We start from the raw sequence: 17779 nt of genomic DNA on the forward strand, positions 1-17779 counted from the left end.
TATATATATATATATATATATATATATATATATATCAACATGAACACATGATATTGCCATTAACACAAATATAAGACTATAAATCACAGAAAATAACACGATAGATGCAAACATTATATATGGACTAAGCCCTCATTCTGATATGATAAAATCTCAGACTCCAAGTCAATATATTTTGATCAAAGCACATCTGTGCCCGCCTACCAGCACCAAGGTGGTCTCAGTCAGACAAGTCCTACTCTAAACCTATCTATGCCGTTGGGTATCTATATTCAGGAGAGCAGACCCTGTACTTATAGTTTGTTGTTCCTAGTTACCTCTGTGCGCATCAAGCAACCAATGAGAGGAGGAGCCCGCACAGCTGTATGCACCACCTTAATCAAGGTCGCCTGTGGGATAGGCAGGATGAAAGTACACAAGAATGCTACTCCCAAGATAGAAGCGCATTCATACCTGAAGGTGCCACTGCCACTCCTTCAAGACTAATAAAATAAAATAAATCACAGAATAAGATCATCCTCCACGATATGATAGTAAATATGTGGATGTGCATGGCTACATTTATAAAATTATGGAAAATAATGCACAATAGATGCAAGCATTATATATATATATATATATATATATATATATATATAGACTAAGCCCTTATGCTGATATCATAAAATCCAAGACTCTCAGCCAATATATTTAAATCCAAACACATCTGTGCCAGGCAGGTCCTACTCTAAACCTACCTATGCCATTGGGCATCTACATTCAGGAGAGCAGACCCTGCACATATAGTCTGGTGCTCATAATTACCTCCGTGTGCATCAGCAACCGATGAGAGGAGGAACACACACAACCATATGTGTCACCTAATCAAGGACTTAGTCCATATAATGTTTGCATCTATTGTGTTAGTGCATCATTTTCTGTGACATCCGCATAATCATTTATTACATCTTGCAGGATTTTTGTTTAGTTTCAAGTAAAAAACTACCAACAACAGCTGGGTTATAACTGTAGTCAGGGCAATTTAAATCAGGTGAAGCACAAACTACCTCTTTTTTGCCAGATGAGGGCCTTTACACTGGCCGAGCATTGGCCAGATAATCACTAATAAGCATTTGCAGGAATACTAGTTAGCGATTATCTGGTGGTATAAAGGTGCCGCTGATTACCTGATAAACGAGAGCAACGCTTGTTCATCAGGTAATAAGATTGTTGTTACAGACAACTAAATCACCATTTGCCAGCAGCAGATTATGCCATATAAGCAACCACTGCTGCTGGCAAACAATGATTATGTATGGGGAAGAGCGATGGCCTTAGAGATTCCTCCTCCTCATATTGTGGAGAAGATTGCAGCAGCCTCTTTCACTGACGAACAGGAGATTGTTAGGAAAGGAACTCATCCTTTCCGACAATCATGTGCAAAATCTAGCACTGTAAAGAGGCCTTTACAGATATAGTGATCATATAAGTTATAAAGAGGCACCTTTTGGTTATCTGAATAGGGACTATGTTGTACTCATGACTGACTATTAAAGATGAGCGAATTTTAAAAAAATTCAATTTGGCCAGTTCGCCGAATTTTCCAAAACAATTTGATCCGAATTTGTTTGCGGCAAATCATGTTAAAAACAGCTATTTCCTGGCTGCAGAGAGTCTGTACAGTGGTGTAGAACACTGTGCCTTGCAGTAACAAGCATAGGGAGTCTGCTGTGGTAGTGAAACAATACTGTGAGTCAGTATGACATGTAGATGACAGGCGTCGCTCTTAGAATCACTGCACACTTCACTTATTTGGGCGGTTACAGGGTCAAAACTGACCAAATAACTCATGTATGAACTTAGCCTTACAGGTTGATGTTAGCGTCAAGAAGAAGCACACTCCTTTTACACCCTGGTCAGCTGATTCCACATAGATGTCTACAGAACATGTTCTATTAAACGCTTATAGAAGTAGAGGCCCCCGACAGAGTGGAGAGGGTGTTAGCAGTAAGTTTGTGTTGACGTCACTGATTATTTTGCCCTTTCTCTGATCCATCAGAACAATAACCCCCCCAAAATAGGATCCTGTCTGTTGAGCATCCGCCTTCCCTCTGTCAGCATTTGGTCAGTATTCCATCAGTACTGCTAATGTGAAAAAAGAAAATGCCAAAAAAACAACACAAAAAACCCCACACCAGAGTGGATACAAAACAGATATGACACCTGAATGGAATATTTGCATGTCTTCTGTGTTTGGTACCCACTCCTGCTTTTGGCTACCAAATCATAAGCCAATTCTGATGGGACCATACAGGCCTTACAGCTGCTACACAGAAATGATCAGTTGTTAGTCTCATTTTTCCTTCCTTCTGACAGATCAGAAGGGTCAAGTAAAGGGTGATGTCACCCAGGCCAAAAAGGCAAAATAGTGGCCCAGTCATGGAGTGAGGAGGGTGGGAGAACAGCTTGAGAAGTCCACAGAATGGCCCAATGACATAGTGGTGAGGTGTAAGCAGAATGAGGAGACCACAGAGTGGCCCAATGACATAGTGGTGAGGTGGCAGCAGCAGCAGCATGAGTAGGCCATAGAGTGGCACAAGGACACAGTGTGGAGATGGAAGCAGCAGCATGAGGAGTCCACAGAGTGGCAAGGTAACATAGTATTGAGGTAGCAGCAGCATGAGGAGGCCACAGAGTGGCAAGGTGACATAGTGTAGAGGTGGAAGCAACATGAAGAGACCACAGAGTAGCAAGGTGACATAGTGTAGAGGTAGCAGCAGCAGCAGCAGCATGAGGAGACCACAGAGTGACCTGGTGACAGAGTGGGGAGATGGGTGGCAATAACAGTACCCGCTGACGATGGTGGATGTAAGAAGGAGCACTTGGCATCAGATGTGTGGCATCAGGCAGGTAGCAGCATAAGAATAGTAGCTGAGGCAGGTAGCCAGAAGAAACTGGTCGCTTTTGTCAAGATTTGGGTGAGGCAGCATGATTGATTTAATCTGATGCATCGGGCATTGATGGGTGGAAATCCTGTCTGATCCACGCCTGATTCATCTTGACAAAGGTCAGTCTCTCCACATTTTGGGTGGACAGGCGAGTTCTCCTTGGGGTAACTATGGCCCCTACCGTACTAAACACCCGCTCTAATGCCACACTACTGGCCGGGGCGGACAGCTTTTCCCGGGCAAACTTGGCCAGTTGCGGCCACAAATCTAGTTTATAAATTATAAATAAAAACAGGCACTCACCAGCTGGCAGGTCTATATATAGTAGCTTTATATAATCATATAAAATTGACATAAAATTTACAATAAAATGTTCACATAAAATATTAACATAAGAAACACTGAGGATATGGTTATGTGTCTTCCTTATTTTGACTCGCTAAATGAATAGTAGGCTCTAGGTCAATTCCTATAAGTGCATATAGTGCCAAGATATACAAATAATAGCAATAATGTTCTGTGTGATAAGTCCAGAGTAGAATATCAAGGATGGATATCCTACAATAAAGTGAGAAAATCCTGTGAAAAATAAAATATAATATATAATATATAAAAATATCCTGTAAAAGGTGACAAACAATGGTGGTTGGTGTTTCGGTGAGATCTTATAAAGACCTAGTAGCAATTCCTCAGATAAGGTATTGATGTTGTTTCTATTCAGTAGCAATTCCTCTATGCGCCGGAAGATAAAGGTTTAGGTAAAGAGTGGTCGGGTTTTGGAACTGGGGCGTCCCCCTAGTTCTTCAAACCCTCTTACCTTAACCTTAGTTGTGACTGTCCTCTTTGGGGGTGCCACTCTCATAGGCGCTGGGACTCTTGGTTCTCCCGGGTTGACACAGGATCCAACAATGCAGGAGTTACCTCTCGCCGGTCTCGGCGTTCCACGAGGTTACTTCCTTGCGTGTCACCAGTCAGGAAGTGATTTCCAAAGTTCGCGTAGTCTCGCGATGGCTTGATCCAGCTAAGTTTGCACTGGAATATTGATACAAGCTGTATGGTAATCTTCCGACAATTATTGCAATCGGATTCGGATGGGTAATTGTTACTCGCAGGAACCAGCCAGACGCGTTTCGAGGGTCCTCCCTCTTCCTCAGTGGCTATAGTGCGAGTATTACCCTTCTTCCTTATATACTGTGGTTCTCTGAAGTACCACCCAAATCCGACATCCATTTCACCTGTTCTAATTAGACTATAAGTTGTATCCTCAGTGTGTAATACTACCTAAGTGTATATATATAGACTGCTTATCTATAGTGATTTTAATAATCTTTATTTCTAAAATACAACTTAAAAACATATGTAAAAATATAAATAGATAAAATATATAAGCTATAATTTAGAGATCCTCCAATTTAGAGATTTTTCCTTACTTTCTGGATTGGGGATATAGTCAGTTGGATTTTTTTCTCCATAGGTGTTTACCAATATATGGGAACCGTAGTATAGGCACCAAAATATCTGAAAAACCTGAAGAAATTCATAAATCGCAGAAAATACCAAAAAATACCAAAAAATACAAAAAACGCATCGAAAACGCATCGCATATCCTAAAAACCGCATATGCGTTTTCAGTGCGTTTTATATGGGAATCTCCTCCCACATCCATCTCCATGATTCCCCATCTATTGTAACACTTCCTCCCTATCAAAAACATCATTAGTTGTATATTGAATATTCATTATTAAACAACAAATATTGATGGTATGTTTTCTTATTAATGGTCAACATATTGATAGACTATGCCAGAGATGGTTGGGAAAGGGGTATTCTAAATGATCATGAATTCAAATACATCACCAAGACCCAGCATAGAATGCCAGTATTTTACTGTCTCCCGAAAGTGCATAAAGACCAAATGAACCCTCCAGGGAGACCAATCATCTCTGGCATAGGATCTTTAACTTCAAATTTGTCAGAGTACATAGACAAACTCTTACAACCAAGTGTAAAAAAGAACTTTGCATACATCAGAGACACGACGCAAGTCATACAAATAGTGGAGGGCCTCAAATATGAGACAAGTTGGATATTGGGGACTTTAGATGTAAGTTCTCTATATACGGTCATAAATCATGATCAGGGAATCAAAGCATTAAGAAACCAACTGAATACTCACAGTGATCTCGTGGAGAAGCAGATAGATTTTTTAGCAGAGGGGGTGAAATTTATTTTGACCCACAACTATTTTGCTTACAATCAGGATTATTATCTTCAGACTAGGGGAACTGCCATGGGTACCAGGTTTGCCCCTAGTTATGCTAATTTATTCATGGCGCAATGGGAAGAGGAGCAGATCCGGCAAATGGTAGGGGCAGACCTGGTACTCTGGTATAGGTTCATCGATGACATCTTATTTGTCTGGAGAGGTACGAGAGAGGATCTGGATCGATTTCTTGAAAGAATGAATAATAATATCTATGGCCTCAGCTTTTCGGTAAATCTGAGTGAAGAAAAAATAGAATTCCTAGATTTGTCAATCAGGGTGCAAGATAACCAACTGTTTTGCAGCACATTACAGAAAGAGGTGTCCCGTAACAGTTACATCCTTTTTTCAAGCTGCCATCTACCTAGATGGTTGCTTGAAGTCCCAACGGGACAATTCAGGAGGATAAAAAGAAATTGTACTGATGAAGCAGATTTTGATAGGGAGGCCCAAATGTTGATAAAGCGTTTTTTAGATAAGCAATATCCCAATAATATATTGGACAAAGCACTGATTAAGGTACAAAACACAGACAGAAATACCTTCTTTTTAGAAAATACAAAAGAAGATAAAGAAGGAGATCAGTTCAGAATCATATTACCCTTTAATAAACAACACAAACAAATAGAGGGAATAGTGAGGAAGCACTGGCACCATCTATTGAATGATAAATTAATAGGCCCTTTGATTGGTAATGGCCCTCAAATTACATACACTAGAGCTCAAAACTTATCCCTAAAGGTAGCACCATCAGTCAAAAATAAAACCAAAGAGAATAAATCATCTATTCAAGGTTGGCTGAATTTGAGTGGCTTCTATAGATGTGGGAGTTGTGGAATCTGCAAACTCACATCATTCCCTAAGAAGACGATTGAAATCCAATCACGGGTAAACTCCTTTACGTGGAAAATTAAAGAATTTTTGACCTGTAGCTCAAAGAATATCTTGTATATGATAGAATGCCAGTGTAAGAAACAATATATTGGGAGAACTAAACGCACATTGAAAAAAAGACTGGCAGAACATGTCACTAATATAAAAAATGGTTATGAAAAGCACTCCCTGTCACTACACTACAAACAATGTCACAATAAAGACCCAAAGGGTATGGTCTTCATGGCCTTTGAAAAGGTGGATGTACACTGGCGAGGCGGAGACCATATCGCTAGGATGTCGAGACAGGAATCTAGGCGAATTTTCGACTTCCAAACTCTCCTTCCACGAGGATTAAACTCAGATTTCGAGATATTTGGTTTCCTATAGACATAAGGGAGGGGTGCCTCCCTCCGATGGGACATCCTGAGGCTGGCTATATTGTAGCACCGGGATCTCCCCTCGGAGGTGGGCCCCCCTCCCCCCACTTCAAATGAAAAAGGAAAAAATGAAAAATTAATTTGAAAATTAGGTTTGAACCACTGAAGATTATATATGTTGACCATTAATAAGAAAACATACCATCAATATTTGTTGTTTAATAATGAATATTCAATATACAACTAATGATGTTTTTGATAGGGAGGAAGTGTTACAATAGATGGGGAATCATGGAGATGGATGTGGGAGGAGATTCCCATATAAAACGCACTGAAAACGCATATGCGGTTTTTAGGATATGCGATGCGTTTTCGATGCGTTTTTTGTATTTTTTGGTATTTTCTGCGATTTATGAATTTCTTCAGGTTTTTCAGATATTTTGGTGCCTATACTACGGTTCCCATATATTGGTAAACACCTATGGAGAAAAAAATCCAACTGACTATATCCCCAATCCAGAAAGTAAGGAAAAATCTCTAAATTGGAGGATCTCTAAATTATAGCTTATATATTTTATCTATTTATATTTTTACATATGTTTTTAAGTTGTATTTTAGAAATAAAGATTATTAAAATCACTATAGATAAGCAGTCTATATATATACACTTAGGTAGTATTACACACTGAGGATACAACTTATAGTCTAATTAGAACAGGTGAAATGGATGTCGGATTTGGGTGGTACTTCAGAGAACCACAGTATATAAGGAAGAAGGGTAATACTCGCACTATAGCCACTGAGGAAGAGGGAGGACCCTCGAAACGCGTCTGGCTGGTTCCTGCGAGTAACAATTACCCATCCGAATCCGATTGCAATAATTGTCGGAAGATTACCATACAGCTTGTATCAATATTCCAGTGCAAACTTAGCTGGATCAAGCCATCGCGAGACTACGCGAACTTTGGAAATCACTTCCTGACTGGTGACACGCAAGGAAGTAACCTCGTGGAACGCCGAGACCGGTGAGAGGTAACTCCTGCATTGTTGGATCCTGTGTCAACCCGGGAGAACCAAGAGTCCCAGCGCCTATGAGAGTGGCACCCCCAAAGAGGACAGTCACAACTAAGGTTAAGGTAAGAGGGTTTGAAGAACTAGGGGGACGCCCCAGTTCCAAAACCCGACCACTCTTTACCTAAACCTTTATCTTCCGGCGCATAGAGGAATTGCTACTGAATAGAAACAACATCAATACCTTATCTGAGGAATTGCTACTAGGTCTTTATAAGATCTCACCGAAACACCAACCACCATTGTTTGTCACCTTTTACAGGATATTTTTATATATTATATATTATATTTTATTTTTCACAGGATTTTCTCACTTTATTGTAGGATATCCATCCTTGATATTCTACTCTGGACTTATCACACAGAACATTATTGCTATTATTTGTATATCTTGGCACTATATGCACTTATAGGAATTGACCTAGAGCCTACTATTCATTTAGCGAGTCAAAATAAGGAAGACACATAACCATATCCTCAGTGTTTCTTATGTTAATATTTTATGTGAACATTTTGTAAATTTTATGTCAATTTTATATGATTATATAAAGCTACTATATATAGACCTGCCAGCTGGTGAGTGCCTGTTTTTATTTATAATTTATATATCTCTTTATGCGGGATGAATAGGTGAATCATCCAAAAAGCAGAGCACCTTAACCACAGTAACAGATACGGGTGAGCCACGATATATATATACACAAATCTAGTTTAGCTGCCCAGTAGTCCAGCGGATCGTCAATGTGGGGTGGCAGGGTGCTTTCCAAGTATACAAAAAAAGAGCAAGGATGTATCACAATAAAAAAATCTCATTTTATTCAATTCAAATGACATAATCAAATACAGGTAAGAGCAAAAAAGGACAGGACATGAAGACTGAGCCTGGAGGGCTCTACAATGTGGAGAATCACATTTGGGGGTCAGAGTAACCGTGAACAGCAGATCACACAAAATTATGCAGGAACTTAGACACCGGAGTAGTTGTGGATGCAACAATGTTATTCCCAAGTATGCCACCACCTGCTGGTTAGGGTTCTGCTCTATGTCTAGCTGCTGGTGAGTAGTTTCTTCACTATGCGGGTAAAGAAAGCTGCTCATCAGCGACTCTAGTCTCAGGCTGCTAAAGCTGGTACTGCTCCTGTCACCTTCCCCCCCCCCCACCCCAGCAGCCATGGCAGTGGAACATGAGTGCAGAGGGCCCAGCAAGACGATGGACGATGGCGCAGATAGGCAGCGACCAACTGACTACAAAGGATGTCTCTATAATAGTTCAGTTTGTCCTCCCTCTTAATGGGTGTAAAAAAGGCCCCCATTTTGGACTTGTAGCAAGGGTCTAACATGGTGGAGAGCCAGTCGTCATCCCTCTGGCGAATGGTGACAATTCGGCTATCACAACACAAGCGAGCATGCATCGGGCCATTTGCGCAAGTGACTCGGAGGGACTCTCTGCCACCATCTCCACTGCATACTGCCATGGTGTGCCTGGGTCATCGACCTCATCTTCCTTATCTCTTTCTTGCTCCTCCGGCTGCTCCTGCTCCTCCTCGCCTTTCACATGTGAAGAAAAAACACCCATTTTGCTACACATTGCTTGTGCTCCAATGTCCTCCTCCTCCTCCTCCAGTTCAGCCTCCACAGGGCTCATGTGGCCGAGAGATGTAGGCGCCACGTCTCCAGTCCCCTGACCAGACAGATTTACTAGCATCCTTTCCAGGATATGAATCAGTGGAATGACATTGTTCATTCTGTAGTCCTGGCGACTGACAAATAAAGTGGCCTCCTCAAAGGGCACAAGCAAACGGCAGGTGTTAAGCATGAGCTGCCACTGGCTAATATTGAATTTACACAGGGGAGAACCTCTGTCCGCTTGGATCCTCAAGAAATCGTTTATGGCCTTTCTCTGTACGTATAGTCGGTCCAAAATTTGGAGGATGGAATTCCAACGAGTGGAAATGTTGCATATCAGCCTATGTTTGGGGAGGCTGTACTGCCGCTTTAGCTCAAGGAGGGTGTGCTTGGCAGTGTACAAGTGGCTGAAGTGCATGCAAAGTTTACTGGCCATTTTTAGGATGTCTTGCAGATGGGTGGAAGACTTCAGGAAACGCTTGAACACATGTGCCATGCAGGGCGCATGGCTTAGCCCTTCTTGACGCAGCGCCGACATCATGTTCTTCCCATTGTCGGTCACCATGGTTTCCGATTTTGAGTTGTCTCGGAGAAAGCCAGGATTCGATTTCTTGATAAAGGACTCGGAGCAGTTCCTCCCCTGTGTGACTCAGTTTGCCCAGGAAAACTAGGTGCAGAACAGCGTGACACCGCCGTGCCCTGCATATGTGGTATGCTGGTGGGGCACTGTAAATTGTCCATGCAGTTGAGGCTGAGGACAAGGTGGAGGATGAGGAGGCAGAGGCGGACATTGTCGCAGGACCAGCGGCGTGACAACGTGGAGGCGGAAGCGGCATCACTTGGCCAAGTTGCTGGTTTGGCTGGACAGGAACCATATTTACCCAGTGGGCCGTAAAGCAAAGGACATATATTGTCCTTGATCGTTGTTACAGCTCCACATGTCGGCGCTGCCGTGCACTTTGGCAGAAACCAAGAGGCTCAAGGACTGGCCCACCTTCTGTTCTACATACGGCTTGGTACAAGCCATCAGTTCTCTGAAAGGTGCAGAATCCACCACTTGGAAAGGGATGTACTGCAGTATCAGCAACTTGGCCAGGTGCACGTTCAGCTACTGCGCCATTGGATAAGTGCACACATACTGTTGTCTCTTGGCAATTTCTCGGTGATCAATTGCTGATAGAATGACTGACTAGGAGGAGGAGGAGGAGCAGGAGCATAAGGACCAGCAGATGATGGGAAGATCAGACAGCTTACTTCGGCTGAGGTGGTGGAGCCTTGACTGCCTGAAATTGGGTGTATGCCACAGGGGGATGTAGCGGTTGCTGCGGCAGGCTGGACCAACACATCGGAGCCACGGTTATCCCAGGCCACTTTATGGTGACGCTGCATATGTTGATTAAGGGCCATGGTGCCAACATTGGCACCCTGGCCACGCTTTATCTTCTGCCCACAGATTTGACAAATGGCCATGTTCACCTCGCCCGGTGGCTTAATAAAAAACTGCCACACCGTCACTGCCTCCGTGAACTCCTTCACCACTACTTTCTGGGCCGGTAGGCTCCTGAGAAGTGTGTGGTCTACCCCTGGCATGTTTGTCTCCCGACCTCCCACTGCTGCCACCCTGCTGACTCCCGGCCACACTAGTGATTTCCTGGCTCCGCCGCTGCCTCATACGCAAGCTGCCACCCTCTTCTCCTGATGATGATGAAGCCCCTTCGTCACCTGGCTCCCAATTGCGATCGGCTACATCATCATCGAGTACTGTCTGCACATCACTGATGTCCTCCTCAACTGTCTGAGCCAGGAGCCTGACCGCTTGCAACACTAGCTTCCACACCACTCTCCTCATCACTACTTGCCTGCCTACCGGAGGAAGCGTCGGATGTCTCCTTCACATGCTGGCTGGCCAGTAGCTGCTGGCTGTCTTCTAGTAGCTCGTCCTCGCTGTATAGTGAAGCTGAGCCCACAGGATATAGTATTTCTCTGACTGAAGGAACAGAGGCAAGTTGAGGACAGGTGAGGGCACAGGGCCTGTTCCCGGACCATGCCAACTAATGGTTGTGTCTGACAAACCCACCAACTCTTGGCTGTGAGTGTCTGATGTCACTTGCGACGAAGTCGAAGATCGATTTAACCATTCAAGAACCGCTGGGTTGCTGGTCAAGACAAGACCGCTAGCTGACACTGGGAGCTCAGGCCTCTTGAAGTGACCCCTGCTGCCACGTCCCACTGGGTTGCTGGTCAAGACAAGACCGCTAGCTGACACTGGGAGCTCAGGCCTCTTGAAGTGACCCCTGCTGCCACGTCCCCTTACTCTGCTGCGACCTGTGCCTGTGCCAGAAACATTTAGGCCTGTGCCCCTCCCCTATGCAGGGCCTGGCACTTCTTTGTCTGACATACTGTTAGATCAAATAAGTAAATAAAAAAGAAATTAATACACGCCAAAAAATTCTCACTTCACCACACAACAGCTAAGAAGACCTTTTTATTTTTTGCCACTAATACACACCAAAAAAATGCTTTAGAACATATATTATTTGCCGTTCATGGCCGCAGTTATTTTTTTTGCCACTAATACACGCCAAAAAGGGCTGTAATTTTATCACTTAAACACACAACGGCTATTAAGACTCCAATATCAAGAACTGTTTGCTGGAATTACAGAGATATTGCAAACCTGAAATGAACAGCAGTATAATGGCAATTTGGATCCACAGTCAGTGCAGCAAGGTGTAATAGGATTGTTCCCATTACCCAGGCTGTAAACCCCCCTACTGAACCCTGTTCTGCTTCAATACTGTGTAATAATTCCTCCTTATTCTTTCCCTACACTTCTAATGCTCTTTCCCTGAACTTCTATTTAGCAAAATATAAGTTTTTAAGTCTTTCCTAGCACTGTCTCTAGAGCCTGCTAACGTCTCTCCCTGCACTAAGTACACTGGAAAATGGCTGAATCCAAGATGGCCGAGGCTACTTATAGGGCTGTGACATCACAGAGCTGGCTGCTGATTGGCTGCATGCATGGCATTGTGGGTGATCTCTCATTCCCAGAGTTCCTTGCTCTTTGTCCTAACGTGCAGCAGCCATTTTAGGAAACAATGCGATTCTTTACCACGAAGCTTGAGGAAATTCGGATTCGGTGCAAATAGAATAATTCCTGAAATTCGTATTGAATTCCACTTCGTCAACTTCGATTGTCTCATCTCTAGTTAAAGCCTTTTATTTTTACAATTTTATTTGGCAATAAAATCCATGTGTTTTAAAGAGGAAGAGCTGCATACAGGTTGCTTTTCTTCTACATACGCTCATACTTACTGAGGTGGCTGCATATGGTCAGTTCTCTCCTTCAACTGCCATCAGCCACATCTACTTCTTCGACAGTTAGGCCCCTTCCACACGAGCGAGTATTCCACGTGGGTGCAATGCGTGATGCCAAAGCATTGCGCCTGCATGGAATCCGGACCCATTCATTTCAATAGGGCTCTGTACATGTGCATTGGTTTTCACGCGTCACTTGTGCGTTGTGTGAAAATTGCAGCATGTTCTATATTCAGCGATTTTCACTCAACGTTGGCCCCATAAAAGTGAATGGAACTGCGCGAAAAAAAAAAAGTTGTTTGTATACCTTCAGTTTTGTTATCACGCGCGTTAGGGTGTTTCATTTTTCGAAAGATGTGATTTTTACATGACTTTGCTTACGCCCCGAGTCTCAGTTATATAGAAGATATATATGCCAAATTTCAAAAAGATTGGATAATATTTAGGGGTTGCACACATTGATCACTTTTATTACTACTCTTACTCCTGTACCTAAGAGGTTGGTCTAAAAAATACTTCAGTTTCAGAATCTAAGGGGCTCTGCATCAAGCAAGATGGATGGCAAAGGCAATATATGCACTAAAAATTGTTCTCTTCACTAAACAGTTGAATATTCCTCAACGAGAATTGAAAGGAATGAAACGGGTTGCACATTTTGTCAGCCTCATATATGTTAGCTTATATCATAGCTTTTTACACGAGGCAATTGTAAGTCAATGGGCTCCAAAGAATGATTTGGATATGCTACAGCTTCTGAGCACTTACCTAGATGCAGACGTCAAAAAAAGTGCTCTCACAGTTGTTAAGAGACACCTTTGGTATCTGTCAGAAACAAACGTAGGATTGGCTTTTTTGGACGAACGTATTACTCAGGCTGTTAAGGAAAACATGACAAAAATTTTTGAAACCAAACCTGCAAAGAAAAAGGAAATGAAACGATTAGAGGGTAAAAACCTAGTTTTTGAAGATAAAGACCTGAGCCATTTTGTTACTAATAAAACAAAGATGTTCTTTGAATTGTTTGGGATCACGACGTGAGAGAATACTGCAGGGATTATCTAAGAAGCCATGTGAACGCCCTTAAGGCGGTCAATGATACCGCAGAAAGAGGAATTGCTCTGATAAAAAAGTTTAGCGAATCGGTCAGGGATGAACAACAAAAACAATTCTTGTTAAGGGTAGTCGAGCATCACAGAAAAGTCGTCACCAAGCTAACAAAAGAAGGGATTGCATCGTTCAAAGTTGATTAATATAACACGTGTTTTGCCTATCATACTGCATATTAATCTTAGTGCCTAGTTTTAATATTACTTTAAGTTTGTGATTTCTAGTTTTCCCAATAAGAGTAATTAACATTGAAAAATCTAATTTTTTGCCTACTTTTACAAAACTGATCAAAGTGTGCAACCTCTAAATATTATCCAATCTTCTTGAAATTTGGCATATATATATTTTACATCACTGAGACTTGGGCCGTGAATGCGATCGCAGACAAAACTAAATGACTTTGTTTACAAAATCACGCATTTTTCACTGAACGCATTCGCAACACATCCGGACCTAATTCGCTCATGCTCGTCTGCAAGGGGCCTTATAAGGAGAGAACTGCAGCAGAAAGGACATGCACCCTGAGAAATGATATGCCACCCGGAGCTGCCAGCCTGAAGAGAAACTAGCAGAGCAATTTGAGCACTGGATGGGGAAATCTCTTAATCAATGTGAGTACAAGGCTGGTTCTAACTTTGTTTGTATTATCATGTTCTATATTATGTCTGATTTTATTTTTTTTACATTCATCCTGGGATAACGTCTTTAAATTTGGCTTTATAATACATTAATTACAATCCCGTTTTCCATTACTGGAAAACATTATGTAGTTACATAGTTTGACAAAAGACAAATATTGATAAATATCTCTGTGAGGCAAGATGTGCATCACAAAGTTAGGGTTGTAGGGTCAGGTGGCCAGTGGCATACTGGGAACTTAAAGTCGCCCTGGAAAAGAAAACTAAAAGGGGCCTCATGTGTCATGTTGTATGTGAGTCCAAACTGGCAGGATATGGGGAAACACAGGGAAAACAGACGTAGTTTTGACCAGCCAGCAACACAGTAGTGCAGCAGAAAATACCACCCCAACAAAACCAAATATCACAGTGCGGCATAAAATACTGCCGTATCACCGTACTGAGGAAGGTGCTAGAGCAGATTTCAGGAGGGGATCTGGGGCCGCTGGCCAGGTGCATATGTACCTGATGCTCCTAGCATTAATTAATGCTGAGAACATCAGACCATTATGTGCCTTGACAGCTGCCATGAGGAGGGCTAGTCCATCCCTGCAGATGGCCACATTGTTACAAGTATCCTGATATTTTCCTTATCTTGTTCCTTTCCTACCTGTAAACCTACTTTTGATTGATTTACCCCATCATGTTGGTTGACATTTTGCAGGACTCCTTCCAATCCAACATTTGGTTTTAAATATTACTCATTAAATGCTATGTTCTAATACTGTGTGTTCTGTGATCCTGAGGAAACGCCTTTAGTATGAAAATCTCTGACATCCCCTTTAAATCAGTCTTTTACAAAGGATAATTACCGTTGCAATATTTAGCAGCCAAGCTCTACATTAATGAACTTACAATTTCATTGAGAAGATAGAAATGTCATATAAAATCCATACAATTATGTTTCTACCCAGGATTTAATTAATGCCATTGTCATGTTACATTTTCCTCAAAACTAAATTAGAAAGAATAATCAGTAAAACAATGATGCCACAATTATGCTCTGTCAATATAATTAATAATGATTCTGTCAATTGATTAAAATGACTGCAAGATGTGAAGCTATGCATTTTATTAATCTGTCCATTGAATGTGCGGCATGCATACATATAAGATTACATTATCATAGGATTAATATGGAAAAAAAAAACGCCTCGAGTGTCCATTACCATAAAGTATGTGGAATATCCATGCATCAGTGTAAGCCATGCAGATAAATGCTTATTTGTCTGGGATTCTGAATATTATATGTAGAGACAAGGTGGTCCTTTTATTGGAATTAGAGCACGATTGTCTGTGTGAAGCAAAGTATCTGTTAACACCACAATCATTATGTTAACAGAGAACTACCAGTTCTACCGTAAAGTACTGGGATTCTCAGGTGGATTTTAATGTCACATTTTACATGACTCCTTCTTAAAAGATTCATTTATTAAAGCTTACATACCATGCATACTACTAGTACTATGCCAAGTAATACATGCTAGCCTGCCTGGGCCTAAATGAGCTATGTCTGTATAACTTGGCATCATAAACCTTTTATAAATGTATATAAATCCTCATAAATTTCTGCATCTTTGCAAAGAAAGCACAACTGTCACATTTTAATATACTGGTGGGACTTGCAATGTTTAAAGTTGGAAGCAATAACTCTAACATTATATGTGTATCAGATTCCGTTGTCTCCTGTGTATAAATGTAATACTATTGTAATTAATGAAATAAGTCTTTCATGTTTTCCTCTGTGTATTAAGGGATGTCAGTATTTTCCAGGTAAGTTAGAGATCATGCTAGATTTTTAGATTTCATTGAAATCATAAAACATGTTGTTCTCTTACAACAATAAAAATAACCGTAACAAGTCTCGTGAGGCAAATAAACAGCTTTAAGGCTAATATGACCACCAAAGAATACACTGAGGTGACAGCTGCATTCTGGAAAGTCTTAGAGGGTCATCTAACCTAGCCAGATGCCATAAAGGTGCTACAGACAAGGAAACTTTATTATTGTTATTGTAGTTATACAATGAAACTTCATTTCGGTAGCCCAGTTCTGAGCATTTCAAACCCCTGCTTCTGTGCATGCCAACATCTGGGGAAATCTAAATTCCATATCAGTATGTCTTTTTGAAGTGTGAGAGGAATCCCAGGCAAATTTGGGAAGAACATACAAACTCCAAGATCCATAGCAGTGAACTGAGAAGATTTTTCCAGTGTTTCCCCGAAAATAAGACATCCCCCGAAAATAAGGCCACCCCCCAACATAAGGCCTCCCCGGAATATAAGGCCCCCGAAGCTACCATAAGGCGTCTGACTCCTCTGGACCGTAGCAGTGGGCGCCGCCGCGCAGCTCACTGATTGGCCGTAGCGCAGTCAGAGAGCCCGCGCCACCGCCAGGACAAGCTGCCGCCTGCTGCTGGCTCTGCCCTGATGGAGTCTGGCTGACTCACAATTAGACAGTGAGTGAGTCGCGCAGGGCAGGAGTCGGGCACATTGTGTAGAATCTGGCCGGCACGGACACACAAGGGTGACTGAGGTGGGGGGGGGGAAATGTCTGATAAAGTGGTGGGGGATGTCTGGTGAAGGTGGTAGGAGGGGAGAGACTAAATAATCCACTGTCCACTGGCACAGGGGAGGGGGATCACTTAAAATGACACAGGAGGATCAGAGGAGGGAATCAAAATGACACAGGAGAATCAGAAGGGGGTACTAAACTGGTAATCCCCCTCTGATTCTCCTGTGCCATTTTGATTCCCCCTTCTGATCCCCTGTGTCATGAAAAAATAAGACATCCCTGAAAATAAGACCTAGCGCATTTTTGGGAGCAAAAATGAATATAAGACACTATACAGAAAGTGCTAAGCAGGTGGCTCACTCTGATTTGTCACGACAGGTGCACAGGTTCAAAAAACACCCCTTAGTTCTGGTAGATAGATATAGATTTGGATAGAACCGGCACTCAAAACAATTGGAGTAAGCGTGGAAGTAAATTAAAATTATTTATTAAACAGTAAGCATTAGTTATGCTATATTCTGTGTACATCAGAGTAAAAATTCATAAAAATGACATAAAAAACATAAAAAATATATATACCAAATATATATCTCCAATATAGAGGGGTCTCAAATGCTGGGCACAGCAGACTGCATCCGTGTCCCTCCCAGTTGGGTAAGGCTATTAGATCGCAGGCGTCTATGCCAAAGCAGAATATTTGAGATATACACCGCGGTACATAGCATAAAATACTATATTTGAGGGGATTCAATGGCAGGTATCCCACATAATCCTAATTGCATAAATAGCTCCAACTTGTAGGGTAGGGAATCTAAGATAGTCAGATGTGGTCTATATTTTGGACCATGAATGGATCGTCCAGCACCTGTAACAGTCTCAGATTCAAAGTCACTTGTCCAGCACGTCTGTAATCACAGTGCCTGTAAGTAAGGTCCAATCCACTCAGAATGAATTTAGTTTGGATATTAAGGGTTGCCTGACATGTGACTCCTCCAGTGTTGTCTACCTTTTCCAGTGCCCCTG

At 42.0% G+C, this 17779-nt stretch overlaps 1 long non-coding RNA gene across 1 annotated transcript; it reads right to left on the reverse strand.

Moving 5' to 3' along the window:
• Nucleotides 1–2779: 2779 nt before the first annotated feature.
• Nucleotides 2780–10784, reverse strand: LOC120994869. The gene is made up of 3 exons (XR_005777487.1): nt 10656–10784; nt 10421–10423; nt 2780–2790 (listed from the first exon to the last, which is right to left on the reverse strand). It is a non-coding gene; the product is annotated as an uncharacterized LOC120994869 (long non-coding RNA).
• Nucleotides 10785–17779: the final 6995 nt, after the last annotated feature.

This window comes from Bufo bufo, chromosome 3 (assembly GCF_905171765.1).
Source record: "Bufo bufo chromosome 3, aBufBuf1.1, whole genome shotgun sequence".
NCBI lineage: Eukaryota > Metazoa > Chordata > Amphibia > Anura > Bufonidae > Bufo > Bufo bufo.